The sequence below is a fragment of the Pongo pygmaeus genome, chromosome 2 (genome assembly GCF_028885625.2).
Source record: "Pongo pygmaeus isolate AG05252 chromosome 2, NHGRI_mPonPyg2-v2.0_pri, whole genome shotgun sequence".
Taxonomy (NCBI): domain Eukaryota; kingdom Metazoa; phylum Chordata; class Mammalia; order Primates; family Hominidae; genus Pongo; species Pongo pygmaeus.
This window is the reverse complement of record NC_085930.1, coordinates 74,072,486-74,086,139: the sequence shown is the minus strand read 5'-3', so window position 1 is coordinate 74,086,139 and position 13,654 is coordinate 74,072,486. Positions and strand designations below refer to the sequence as shown.

Below are 13,654 nucleotides of genomic sequence, written 5' to 3'. Positions count from 1 at the left end.
TAACTAACCTGCACATTGTGCACACGTACCATAAAACCTAAAGTATAATAATAATAAAAATAAATAAATAAAAAAAATACGTACATTACTTTTGTGCATATGTTACCTGTGATTACCACAAAGATTCTACACAAATACACATCTGCACAAATATATGCATAAAGACAGAAAATAATTCTAAACACTATACTGAATTCACAGCTAAAATTTAAAAAAACTTGTTAAATTAGCCAGATCCACGATATAAATAAGTGAACAACACTATAAAAGATGCCTTACAAGATTCCTTTTATGTCTGTGTATTATAAACTGTCCATCTTAGGATTCATCCCTGGTTTCTTGAATAAAATCATTAAAATAGTTGTCAGCTCTTATAGACCTGAAGCAATGTGACCAACTTTCCGAAGGTATAGGAAAGAGAAATGAAAAGAGCCAAAGGCTCTTTCCATTTTGAAAACATAGGCTTTGGGTATAAAAAACAAAAGTAATACTTGGCTTAGATTGGTATCTATGTTAACTTAATTACAAACTGATCTTTTATTGTTTTTAATTAAATGCTATTTTTTTCAATTTTTTACTAAAACATGTATTATTAAATAAGGGAGACTCCCAAAGATACCTACTCTAAAATGCTCTAAGAATGAAAATAATTGGTCTTTATTTATAAATGAATATTTTAAAATAAAATAATAAGTGACTATTAGGAGATCTGTGATCTTTTCTCATCTCTATCACTATGCACATTTATAGATGATGAAACTGACGAAAAAAGGAAAATGACACACCTTAAGCAAATCATTTACCTTTTTTTGGTCAGTTTCATCATCTATAAAATGTAAGAATTGGATAAGTTCTCATTCGGCCTTAGCATTCTATGTAGAAAGCAAATGTAGGTGAAGCTAAACTTTCTAAGATAGCAGATTATCCTAGCTAATATTAACTCTTGTGTAAAACACACAGAAGCATTCTGTTCATTAATTGTCCTTAAATATGTATCATTCATAACCTTGAAGTCATTATAATTACTAATTTATGATGCCAATTTACTGATATAAATTTTGAAAGTATCTCTTCTTTCTTGTAATAATTAAGATAATTAAGATTAACAAGTGGTTGTTTTATAGCTAGAATATACAATTGTTCTACAATTTTAGTATTCCAATTCTGTCTGAAAGATTGTATGAAGTTACAGAGTCTCTTTTCCCATTGCATTTTTGGAAAGACACAACACAAATAATATTCCCAGAGGAATACTGGGTTTCTCATATCTCTGATAAGATTGATAAGAAATCTGGTAGTACACTTGGTAAGAAACAGGATGGTAGAAGGAAAAAAATCAATGATGCATCCAGAAGACAGCAGTTTTCTAGGAAATGCTGTGTTATTTTCAAACATGTCCCCAAATCTGTACAAGTTATTGTCAGAAACCGTCTATCTTTGTAACAAGTGGCAACATAAAAGGAACCTGTTAGTGTTCCAGTTTGGAGATCACCAAGGTGAGAGAATTCAAGGTGGAAGTCACATGAAGGACAACCTGTATCAAAAGTAAACAAAATGTCTCAGAAGGATGCTCTGATTCACTGTGATCTTTCTTGATAAACACATAAAATAATGGATTCGTTACTCGGTTTTCTCTCTAATTAGAATATTTATGTTGATATATTGGGCTGTGCTCCCCCAAGGATATGGAGAACAATATTAGATAATTAAGCAAGAACGAAATGCTAAAGAAAGTGAAATAATATGACTACCCACACTTTTCAGCTCAAAATATTTCTGGTGTTAAGATTAGAATGACCTACAAAAGATTCCCATAGAATAAAAAATTTATAACTGAAAATATCTGTGGCAAATATCCAGATAAGGAAAGCGCCTTGCTCAAGGTCAAAGCTACTTAGTAACAGGAATAGAACCTGTTACTAATAACAGGCACTGCTTAGTAGTTTTGACCTCCAAGTAGTCAGTGGGCAATAGACAGACAAAAGAGATACATCTAGTTTTCAGGTACTCAAGAGACTTTCTTCATATTATTATATATGGGTTAGCAAGGTCCCATCACAAACCTTCATAATAAAAAAGGGATTAACATATATGAATACGTGTGTATATCTGTATACATACATATATATATACATATATATATATACATATATATATATATATTCCATTACACATAGTAACATGTTTCCCAATTCACTCCCTGTCTGTGCCCTTCCTCCAACTATAACCTTAGCAAACCACAATCCATAAAAAGCTGAGTAGGGGCCATTATCAAGAGAGGCAAAAGAGATGAGATTTGGTATCTCTTTTCAAGATCTAAGCATCTTGACTTGCAGAGGATTGACTTTGCTACAGCGCAGTATCCAGTTAGGACTGAAAAATATTCCCAGAAGAATCCTAGGTAATTCTAACTTCTCTGGGTCAGATTTATCACTGAGACTCATTACATGGCTTTCACAATGCCCAAAGACATCATTATAAATAACCTCCAAATTACATAAATCCTGCATAGCAAAGAGAGGGTAGATGAAGAATCCCAGCTGTAACTGAATTATTAAATCCCAATCACAAAAGGAGACTATAAAGACTGTTTTATAACAGAAAGGTCTGTAGGAAACTATGCTACTGATCTTAAAAAATTAAGATATCACCAAGATACGGGAGCATATTGAGGGGAACAAAGAGGAAACAGAAGCCTACCAAAGCAGGCTTGGAATGCCTGCCCGGCCAGACCACTGGAAGTTAAGCTAGTTGCCCATTAGAGCTCAACTCCATGCTTTTTGAATATTCCCTTTTACATCCACCCAGCAGAATTCATTTTCTCACTCTTAATCTAGTGCTCTTGACATTTTACTTTGCTCCTTTCCTTTCATCCTTTCAAGATTAATATTAGTCAAAGTTATATTGTTCTACTAAAAATTTTAAAAATGCAAATAATTAGGTGGAAAATATGTAATTAAGAATACTTTTCCTTGAATTTTCCTGATAATTGCTTCAATAATTTCCTTCACAAAAAACATGGGCTTCATCTTAGTAAAACTATATCTTGTTATTAAATCACATACTGTAACCCAGAGTACGGTGGACTATCTAAAATTCAATCTGAATCTTCCAACCTTTTTGGCAAATGAAATCATCACAATTCAAGCTAGTTTAAGCAACATAAGGTAAAATAGTACCTCAAAATAAGGTAAAATAGTGGTGCAAGTAGCTAGAACATCCATGGGTATGTCTGGTTATAGCCATAGACAGATCCAGGGCACCAGCAAGATTATCAGGACACAGTATTTTTCCATTGTATGGCTCTGCCACCACAGTAATTATCAGGAAGGCTCTATCTCTAGTGTGGTAAATATGAGCAACAGAAGCTCCCCACTTAAATTCTCCCAGCTTAGCAACCCTGATGAAGAGAAAGAACCTCTTTCCGAAGCTCCAGCAAAATATGGCAGGACTTATACTCACTGACCATAACACGGTTTGGGTCATACACCCATCCCTGACAAAGCATGTGAGTTTTCTCTTTGGGCAAGCCTGGGTTTCAGACCCTGTGGAGTTAGAAGGTAGACTCAAGGCCATCTGAACTATATATACTAATTGGAAAGGAGGAATAGTTTCCTCTTGTACAAAAACCTGGTTCTCTTACCAGAAAAAGAGAATGGATTCTAGGCACAAGGACAAGAAACAGAAGGTTCACTACCAGAACACATACTCTAAAAAATACAAAAGTACCTCATGAAAGCATATGTTGCCATGGAATATTCCCAAAGATAGTATTTTACAAAGATGTCAACATATGGATGATCATATTATGGATGAACAATATAACTCTTGGTGCCTTACAGACAAAGACATCTTCTGAAAGAGTATGAACTTTATATGCCAACTTGAAAATTATAAAATGTTATTGCCATTTTAATGGTAGGCGAAGAAACTAGGCAATCAGAAAAAATTCAAATGTTACCTCATAATTATAAAACTTTTTAATTAAAAAAATTCTTCAAAGTTAAAATAATTTATACATTTGTCCATTTTTTTAAAAAAATGAAGAGGTTTATATGGTTTCAGTGCTGCATTTAAATGACATCTATAGTTATTTTTAATTGCTATTTACAGGAATCTTGATCTCCTTGTAAAATCTGTTACTATAGTAATCTCAGCAAATAATTAGCTCCTCAGGGAAAATCCAACTCTTCATAACTTCTAGTTGAAACAAAAAAATAGCCTTTAGCTCTTCTTCCTAAATAATGATACGTTTATTACTTATCCATTGCTGCCCACTACATTTGTAAAATAAAACTAAATTTTTTTCTTAGAAATGCTTTCAGACATTGTATCCACCTCTTCAAGATATTTAAAGATAAAAAAATTATTTTAACTGTTAACAGGTTTAGAAAAATTAATACACCATGGAGTCTGTACCCTTGCAAATTATTTTAAAATGATTATTTTCTGTTCCTTGTTTTCTGTTCTTTTTTCTCCCATTTCACAATCCCCTGTGGCTAGAAACAGACAACAAATTAAGTACAATGAACATTCTTTCTGCTTACTAGGGACAAGTGTCTATTTTTTTTTCTTTTTCTTTTTTCTTTTCTTTTTTTTTTTTTGAGATGGAGTCTCGTTCTGTCACCCAGGCTGGAGTGCAGTGGTGCAATCTTGGCTCACTGCAACCTCCACCTGCTGGGTTCAAGCTATTCTTCTGCCTCAGCATCCCTACTAGCTGAGATTACAGGCATGCACCACCACGTTCGGCTAATTTTCGTATTTTTAGTAGAGACGGAGTTTCACCACGTTGGCCAGGCTGAGGGTCTTGAACTCCTGACCTCAAGTGATCCAACCACTTCAGCCTCCCAAAGTACTGGGATTACAGGTGTGAGCCACTGCGCCCAGCCTGACAAGTGACTATTTTCAAGCTAAGTAAATTAAATGTATCTCTAAATAGCTCATAAATAATAATGTTAAGTGTAAATAATGTATACATGTTTTATTGTTTATATACATATAGTGTTTAATTCTAAAAGGAATTTAAAGCAACTTCAAAGATGTCAAAGTAAAATAAACAAGATGAAGCAAAAGGCAAATAGAGTATAAAAGCAAGCTAAAACCAAGAATGAAGTTTGTGCTCAGTATGCATTCCATGAAGTCCACTTACTAATAGTGGCTGTTAGTTAATCTAGGTACTTAAGTTTCAAAGTCCCTCAAGTGAACAATATAGGTTATTCCAATACAAAATAAAATACTGAATAGCAAAAGAGAATCCTACATTGTATCTGAAGTATGTCTGTAAACATTAGAACCTAGCAAGCCAAGCATAATATGTTTACATATACATAGACATACATATACAGAGAGATGCAAAATTCTTCAAGCTTGCATTTGTCCTGAGTTTACTACTTTATTGATTCTGATATACTCAAGCCAGAATGATTTTATATTGTCCTAATACAGACCTATTTTCAATATGTGCTAATGCTATAGTTTGAGTAGGCTAAAACGATTTGTTCTAAATAGTCATTTTTACATAATAGGGCCAAGCAAAGTTAAAATTAGAGGTTGGATGCACCAGAAATAACAGAGAGAGCAGGCCAGGCTTAGATCCAAAGAAGCAGAGTCCTGGAAGCCCAAGGCTTATTTATTGATGGATGGAGAATACAAGGAAGCAATGGGTACAAAAAAAATGGCAGGTGCATAAAGTTACTGCTAAGGGAGAGAACAGAGAATCGGGAGCACATGGTAAAGAACAAAGGAAAGGTAAAGAAAGAAAGGTAAGAACAGAAAAATTTTAGCATAGCATATGAGTGAATTACTTCTTAGAAGCCTAGTAAGACTTGCTCCAGTTTTTTTTTCTTGATAACTCACTGTTATCACTCACAGATTCAAAATTAATTCTCTCGCCTTTCTGCAAATAGCCTAAAACGTATTCATTATTTTTTTACAACAGAGTTATCATAATCAACAACATCCAAAGAAACAAGACCTTAAAATCAAGCACAGGCTATAATCCTGGCTATCTGGTTTTTGCACAGCATGTAATGATGTAGATTCCAAGCGGTAGGTGCTTGGGAAAGAGTCATTGGCAATTCTAAGTTAACAGTTTTGTAGGATTCTTGTGATCTTCCTCAATCCAAGTAGCTTCAGGTGCCCTCCCCTAAACCTCTTTTCTAATCAGATTGCTACACTTAACCTGCTCGTGGGGGCCATCACAGCTTGGTCAAATAGACCTGGGCTTGACTCCCCAATTCACCTATTGACAAAGAATATTTATTTAGTTTTTCCCAGTTTCAATACTCACTACTATTTTGGGGATTATACTATTTATCTCAACAAGCTGCTATGGAAGTCAAATGAGATACTGTTGCAAAGTACCTAGTTATATCCCTGACCATCATAAAATGGTAGATATTACAGGCACAGGAGAGAAGTTCAAGAGCATTGGTATTACAGAGGGATATGGTCTTCCAGTGATTGGAAATGATTTTTTCTAGAGACGAAAGCCTGGTTCTAATCCAGTCAACCTCCTTTTCACTGTGGAAACCCAAACAATCAGCATCTCACCCTCACCATATGCACAATGAGGTTGGATTAGATGTACTAGATCATCTCTAAGGTATGCTTCCCCTCTATAAAATTCTGTGGCTGTACAAGTATTGTAAATCAGAAATTTTCCAGTTAATTTCCCTTGGGGCTTACTAGTCTTACATTGAACTCCCTTCCTGTGTCCTCTAGTTTTCATCATTAATATTTCAAATCATCATGAAGAACAGGTAAGATGAAACCAACCCTAAAAAACAGTATTTAGTATTGTGGATGATCAAAATTTTTGAAACAAGGCAGACCTTACATTAAATCCTGACTCTGCCATATTGGTTATATGACCTTGAAAAAGTTTTTTCAGCTCCCTGAGAATTTGTTTCTATTTTACAAAATGAGGCTAATGAGTAATACCTACCTTAAAGTATTAGTTTCTGAGAGCTTGAATTCTCCTGGCTTCTAGTAGGCATTCAATATTATATTACTTTGTACCCTGAAAGAATCATTAAAATTCAGCTTTAAATCTTTCTAGATATGCTTAACACATTTTTGATTGAAGAACATGGCAAGTATCTTAAAGAAATTTTACCCCCAAAATCTTGTCTAATTTTAAAAGCCAAAAATAAAGTAACAGCAAGTTAGCAAAATGATGGCTCTAACTTTGCTACAGGTTGAGCATCCTTAGTCTGAAAATCTAAAATCCAAATGCTGCAAGACCCAAAACTTTTTGAGCCACAAATATGATGACACAAGTGGAAAATGCCACACCACACCTCATGTGACAGGTTGCAGTCAAAATGCAGTCAAAACCTTTCCATGCGCAAAATTATTTAAAATATTGTACAAAATTACCTTCAGGTTATGTGCATAAGATGTATAAAACAAAAATGAATTTCGTGTTTAGACTTGGGTCCCTTTCCTGAGATATCTCATTATGTATATGCAAATATTCCAAATTCCGAATAAAATGAAATCCAAAACACTCTGGTCCCAAGCATTTCAGATAACGGATACTCAACCTGTACCAGACTGTGGCAAATAAGACTATTAAACATCTGAAGCGTACCTCAGATTGAACTATCAAGAATTACAACCACATCGAGAAATGTGCTTTAAATTGTTGTAATGAGCACACGTTAGTGATGAGACAAAAATTGTTATTCACTTCTGAAAGACCCCTGAACTGAATATTTAAGTACTATTTCAAAACCTATTTTTATAAAAGTGCATCAAAATGTTCAGAAAGATTATTTGTGAATAATGAAACACCATTTCAAAGCCAGAAGGAAAACTAGATTGGCTCACTTTTCAGTTCTCATATTATTAGTTCAATAGGTTTATTTAAAAATCTCTCTGATCTTTTACTCTGACTCACTGAAAGCAAATTTTGAAAAGTGAAAAACCTATAAGGCTTTTCATTTTCTACTAAGTATCTTCCACAAATCTAACATCAATAAAATATGACAGCCTTGGACCTGAATATGACAGCCTTTATATGGTTCTAATGCATTGCCTACCCTATTCACAGAACAATCACTAAACTCAGCAGGAAAAAAGATCAATCAGTAAAAATAAGAATTTGAGTTTAAATCAAGTACCTGGGAATACCAAGATGCTTTCATATAATCTCAGTACTGATTACTTTTAAAAAGGCATAACACTTCATTTAAAATGAATATCTGAGTGCAGTTGATTATTTTTGCCCTTTATATATCTGTAACTATTCAACTAATAATAACAACAAAAACAATAATCGTTAACAATTTCTTGAGTATATACAACAGAACTGAATCACTGACTTAAATACTTTACATAATGACCTCATTTAATCCTCAAAACTATTCTACTTACAGTTGATAAAATTGAGTCTCAGCAAGTTTAAATAACTTGATCAGACCACACATTAAATAAATGATGGAGCTAGGATTGAATTCAGACATGTCCTATATCTTTCATTCATTCATGAGTTTATTAATTTATTCAACGAATATCTTTGTCCTAAAGAAATGCCACTGTAGCAGAAAGATGCTTGCAAATTCTTTGTCACTGAGCTCACTGAAAGGCAAAACCTATTGTTCTCCCCTTAAATATAGACTTGCCCTGTGACTTGGTTTGACCAGTGGAATGTGGTGGAAGTGACTAAGATAGTTCCAAGCTAGCACAAAGGAGATCTGCTGCTTTTGCTATCACCTTCTTGGAACATTCTGGGAACCATACCACTGTGTAGTGAGAAGCCCAAGCCGTGTAGGAGGCCACAGGGAGCAGAACCAGGATGTGCCAGTCAACAGCCTCAATAACCAGCACCAAAGCTAGTCATGTGTGTGAGCAATCTTATGCATTTTAGGCCTGTTGAACACTGAGATCATTGCAGCCCCAACTAACACTACATGTAATGGAAGAACCACCCAGCAGTATACAGTCAACTCAAAGAATAGCAAGAGACAGTAAATGGTTGCTTTAAACAACTAAATTTTGGGGTGACTAGTTATGCAGCAATGGATAAAGAGCTGCAATATTTTTCTTGAAATGAGAGCATTGGGTATAACATAGCAAAATACAACTCTAGAAATAAAATAAATAACTATAATAATATTATTTTGGCATAATATAGCAAATACAACTCTAAAAATAAGAAAAAGCATGAAGCAATTGCTTTTCTCTTGTGGCTGGACATGATTTTTATACTGAAAGCCTAGTAAAGTAGGAAAATCAGAAGAGACTATGGCTCTTTTTCTTCACTTATTTATTCATGTACTCATTTATTTAAACTTACTCATTTATATATTCATTAAGCCCCTATTTCTTGTTACATGTGAGTGTCTTTGTTAACTACTGTGGGTCACACTGTAAATCAAGATAAGCCTACCGCCTTTAACAACTTTTAGGTCTAAAGAAGGTAAATACTTTTTGGTTGATTGACTCTTATGCATTCCCAAAAGAGTAAAGTGGAAGTTAGAAAAATTAAGGAAAGCAAGGGAGAAAATTGGAAAAGCCCAGTCCATGTTTTAATTTTTGCTGTTGATAATACACAAGGTAAATTATGAAATATGTACTGTACTTATATTTTAATATTTCATTTCTGCCCGTAGAATGTTAAGCCCCCCAAAAATGAACATAAAAGAGAGTGTGTATTCAATTGCTTTTGCTCTTCTGCTTGGCTCTCCTGAAGGCTTCTGAGTTTCTAACCTGTCAGAGGATTAGTTTCCTTAAATGCAAAATTAAGATGATTCTACCCCTACCTGCCCCAAGGTGTATTATGCCATGCAAAATGATAATTATGAGATAAAACTATTAAATATTGATATTGGGGTCAGAACTTATTTACATAATCATCTTATTCAGACCATGGCAATGCAAAAGTGATATTTTATGCACTTGTAAGCAGCAGAAGAAAATAAAAATTAACTGTAAAAGCTCTATCCAAACTTAATTAAACAACGTCTCCCCACATTCAAATAGGCGATTCTAACAGGGCTGAGGATCATAATACTCAGTCCTCCTGTCCTCAGAGCTGGGTATGGGATGCAATTGGTTCCATCAGATTCCTCCCCCAAGAATTGTTAGATTTGGAGCTAATGGAGGAAGGGCTTGGATTTTGAGTCACTGGTCAGAAGGATGTGAATCAAACCCTGCCCCACTATCTTCCCTATTACACAGAGAAAGCCTATATTCTATAACAAAATATGAGATCCATAGAGACAAACAGAGGTAAGGGACAGACCAAGTCATGATAACCTCGCTTGGTCCCCTGGATCAGGCTGTGCCTAAAACTGTGATAAACCTTCACTTCAAAGTTGTGTGAACCAAAAATTCTCTTTTATTATTCAAGTTAATGTAAGTTGGATTTCTGTCCACTGCTTCCAAAAGAATCTTGTCTAAAAATAAAATTAAAGCATCAGAGGTATATTGAAATCATCTGAGACCTTTCATAACTTGTTTGGGCAATTAATCTCTTAGGATAAAAGTATCTCTAATTGTAAACTAAGAAAGACGGTAGTTAAAGCAAGGGACACAATGTAACACTCTTATCCTAGCCACCAACCTGATTGCATTCTTTACTTTCTAGTCAAGCCCCTTCTTCCCTTGTTTAACTACAGATCAACACAGATTTTTTTCTCTTTTTTTTTTTTTTTTTTTTTTGAGACAGAGTCTTGCTCTGTTGCCCAGGCTGGAGTGCAGTGGTGTGGTGTGATCACGGCTCATGGCAACCTCCACCTCCCAGGTTCAAGCGATTCTCCTGCCTCAGCCTCTCAAGTAGCTGGGAAAACTTGGACAGGTGCACGCCACCATGCCCGGCTAATTTTTGTGTTTTCAGTAGAGACAGGGATTCACCCTGTTGGCCAGGCTGGTCTCGAACTCCTGACTTCAAGTGATCTGCCCTCCTCGGCCTCCCAAAGTGCTAGGATTACAAGCATGAGCCACCACACCCAGCTTAACCTGTCTTTTTAATTTCCAATTCACAAAGTGCTATCCTCCAGGATGCCAGGAAATGAACTGGGGGACAGAAGAAAGAGTCAAGAAAAGAAGGTGAAATTTAGTTTGTAGCCTAGTGGCATAATAGCTAACATGTCTAACCATTAGCAAATGCTCAAAAATCCTGAGCCCAGAAAAGCCTTATTCACTACCGTTACAGAAATAAATCTAGAAGGTTAGCTATGCTGAATATGTTAGGGAAATGGAGAAGCACTGCTATTTTGATAATCAATTCAAAAGAAAATTAAATTTACTAATGGAAACTACCACTTCATTTTCTGGACATATGTAAAGATAAAGCCAGCTTAAAACAACAAATAACCACCTAATCTTTTTACCTTCAGATATGGTGCAAAAGCATGACCTAAAAGATACTTTTTCATTACTAGTGAAGCAGGCTTTAGTCTCAAACTTTACCTTAGACCATTCAACGTCTGCCCATTTGTCTTGTACTGACTTTTCCTTTCAGTGCCCTGAATGTCAAGGGAACTTGGCTGCCAAAGACTGAGGCTGGAATCAAAGTGCTCTGGGCTTTCCCACCAGAACTCCATCCATGGGGCATAGAGGCAGACTTGAAAACAGACAAGTGCTGTGTCTGCAAAATAAACTAATTAGTGTAGGGCAAAATGGGCTCTATCCTTTCCTCAACCCCAGCCCCAGGAAAAAGCAAGAGTCTTGTGGTCATTTTGCCTTTCCTTACATCCATTGCCGCCTGAAGCTAAAGAAAGGCTCTTTAGTAGACCATGGTAAGCCCCCTTTTATCCTCCTGCTGTCAGGGATGAAAGATTCCAAGCCTCAAGTGCAACACAGCTGCAGGCGCTGACTTTTCCAAAAGATAAAAATCAAAACCCAAAAAAGACCACAAGTTCACTTTGAAATTAAAAAAAAAAAAAAAAGGCCTTCTCAGAGTGGCTACTTTCCAGACACCAGACACACAAATGCTTTAAAGACAAAAACAGGTTGTTACATTTGTCAGGGTGAATAAAAAGCCTAGAGCAGGACTCTCAAGTCTCTCTTTCTGTGCTAAGGAATGTCTTCCCAATTTTTTGCAGCCTTGAGGACTGGGAGATGACTGGGAAATTGCCGATGGGGCAGGGAAAGGGCTATACTCTATATGCTGGCATTCAGAGACAAACACGGAGAGGCAGCAACAGCAAAGAGGAGTCTTGGTGCTCTTCCTGGAGTTCCCAGGCTTTATTGGCCATGGATCCTGTTATTCAATCAAATACTTATTGTGTGCCTACTAGATATTGGGCACTATTCTAGGCCCTGTGGATGTATTAGTGAACCAAGCAGGAAAAAAAAATCACCAGTCATGTGAAGGTTATGTTGCAATAGACTTTGGGGACATAGACAGACAATAAATTAAACAAATAAGTAAATTAGAAAATAAAAAGCACTATAAATAAAGCCAGGAAGAGATATAGGAATTTCCAGAAGGGCAAATGGTAGACTTGCCATTTAAAATTGGTGTTCATGGAAGATTACAGGAAAAGTCAAAGTTTGAAAGATTTGAAGGAGGAAAGGGAGTAAACCAGATATTTGGGAAGAAGAGTGGTAGTGGAAAAGGAGAGAGCAAGAGCAAAGACTGAGAGGAAGGACCTTGCCAGCCACGTTCAAAGAACAGTAAGCAGGATTCACGTCTGCAGTAGAGACAGTGATGGGGCAGAGGTTACAGATGAGGTCAGAGAAGTAGTTTTGGACCAAATTATATATGGATTGATAAAACACCAGTTTTTGCTCTGATGTGGGCAGTCCTCAGAAATTTTGAGCAGAGGTATGATACAATATAACTTGGCTGCTGAATTGAGAAGGACAGAAGCAAGGAGATTAGTTAGGAGGCCATTACAATAATACAACTAGTACTCTGGCGATTTCAATAGGCATCTTAATTTTTTCACAGTCTACCTTCAAATAATACTACTTCATACATAATGTAATAACCAAATCACTACAACAGAATACTTCCATTCCTCCCTCATTCCTTTGTGCTATTATCATATTTTACTCTTATGTTATAAACCCCATAATGCATTATTATTTTTTTTTGCTAAAAAGAAAATTATTTTTTCAAAGAAATGTAAACATGAGGAAAGAAAGTCTTGCATATTTTCCCACATATTTACTATGTCTTTCACTCTTCATTCTCTTTTGAGGTCCAAAGTTCCCTCTGGCATTTTCCTTCATCTTGAAATTTTCTTTGATTTCTTCTAGTGCAGAAAGGTTGAGAATGAGTTATCTCAGCTTTTGTTTGTCTGAAAGCGTCATTTTACCTTCACTTTTGAAGGATATTTTCACTGGGGATATAGAATTCTAAGTCACCATTTTTTTTTCTGCCCATGATATTAAAGATGCCTGGGGACTGTTGTGGGGTGGGGGGAGTAGGGAGGGATAGCATTAGGAGATATACCTAATGCTAAATGGCGAGTTAATGGGTACAGCACACCAGCATGGCACACGTATACGTATGTAACTAACCTGCACATTGTGCTCATGTACCCTAAAACTTAAAGTATAATAATAATAATAATCATAATTTTTAAAAAAGATGCCATTTTATTATCTTCTGGACTGCATTGTTTCCAGCAAAAAATAAGTGGTACGTCTTACTTTGTTTCTCTGTAAGATGCCTTTTTCTTTGGCTGCTTTTAAG

General features: G+C 35.6%; 1 long non-coding RNA gene across 2 annotated transcripts in view; it reads right to left on the bottom strand.

Annotated features, from left to right (window-relative positions):
- Positions 1-1,465: 1,465 nt before the first annotated feature.
- LOC134739173 (uncharacterized) overlaps positions 1,466-13,654 on the bottom strand; it is a 368,829-nt gene continuing 356,640 nt past the window's right edge. For both annotated transcript variants that reach the window (XR_010125715.1, XR_010125716.1), the window contains exons 4-5: positions 6,947-7,021; positions 1,466-1,534 (exon numbers count right to left, since the gene is read on the bottom strand). This is a non-coding gene — a long non-coding RNA (uncharacterized LOC134739173). The remainder of the gene's footprint in view (positions 1,535-6,946; positions 7,022-13,654) is intronic.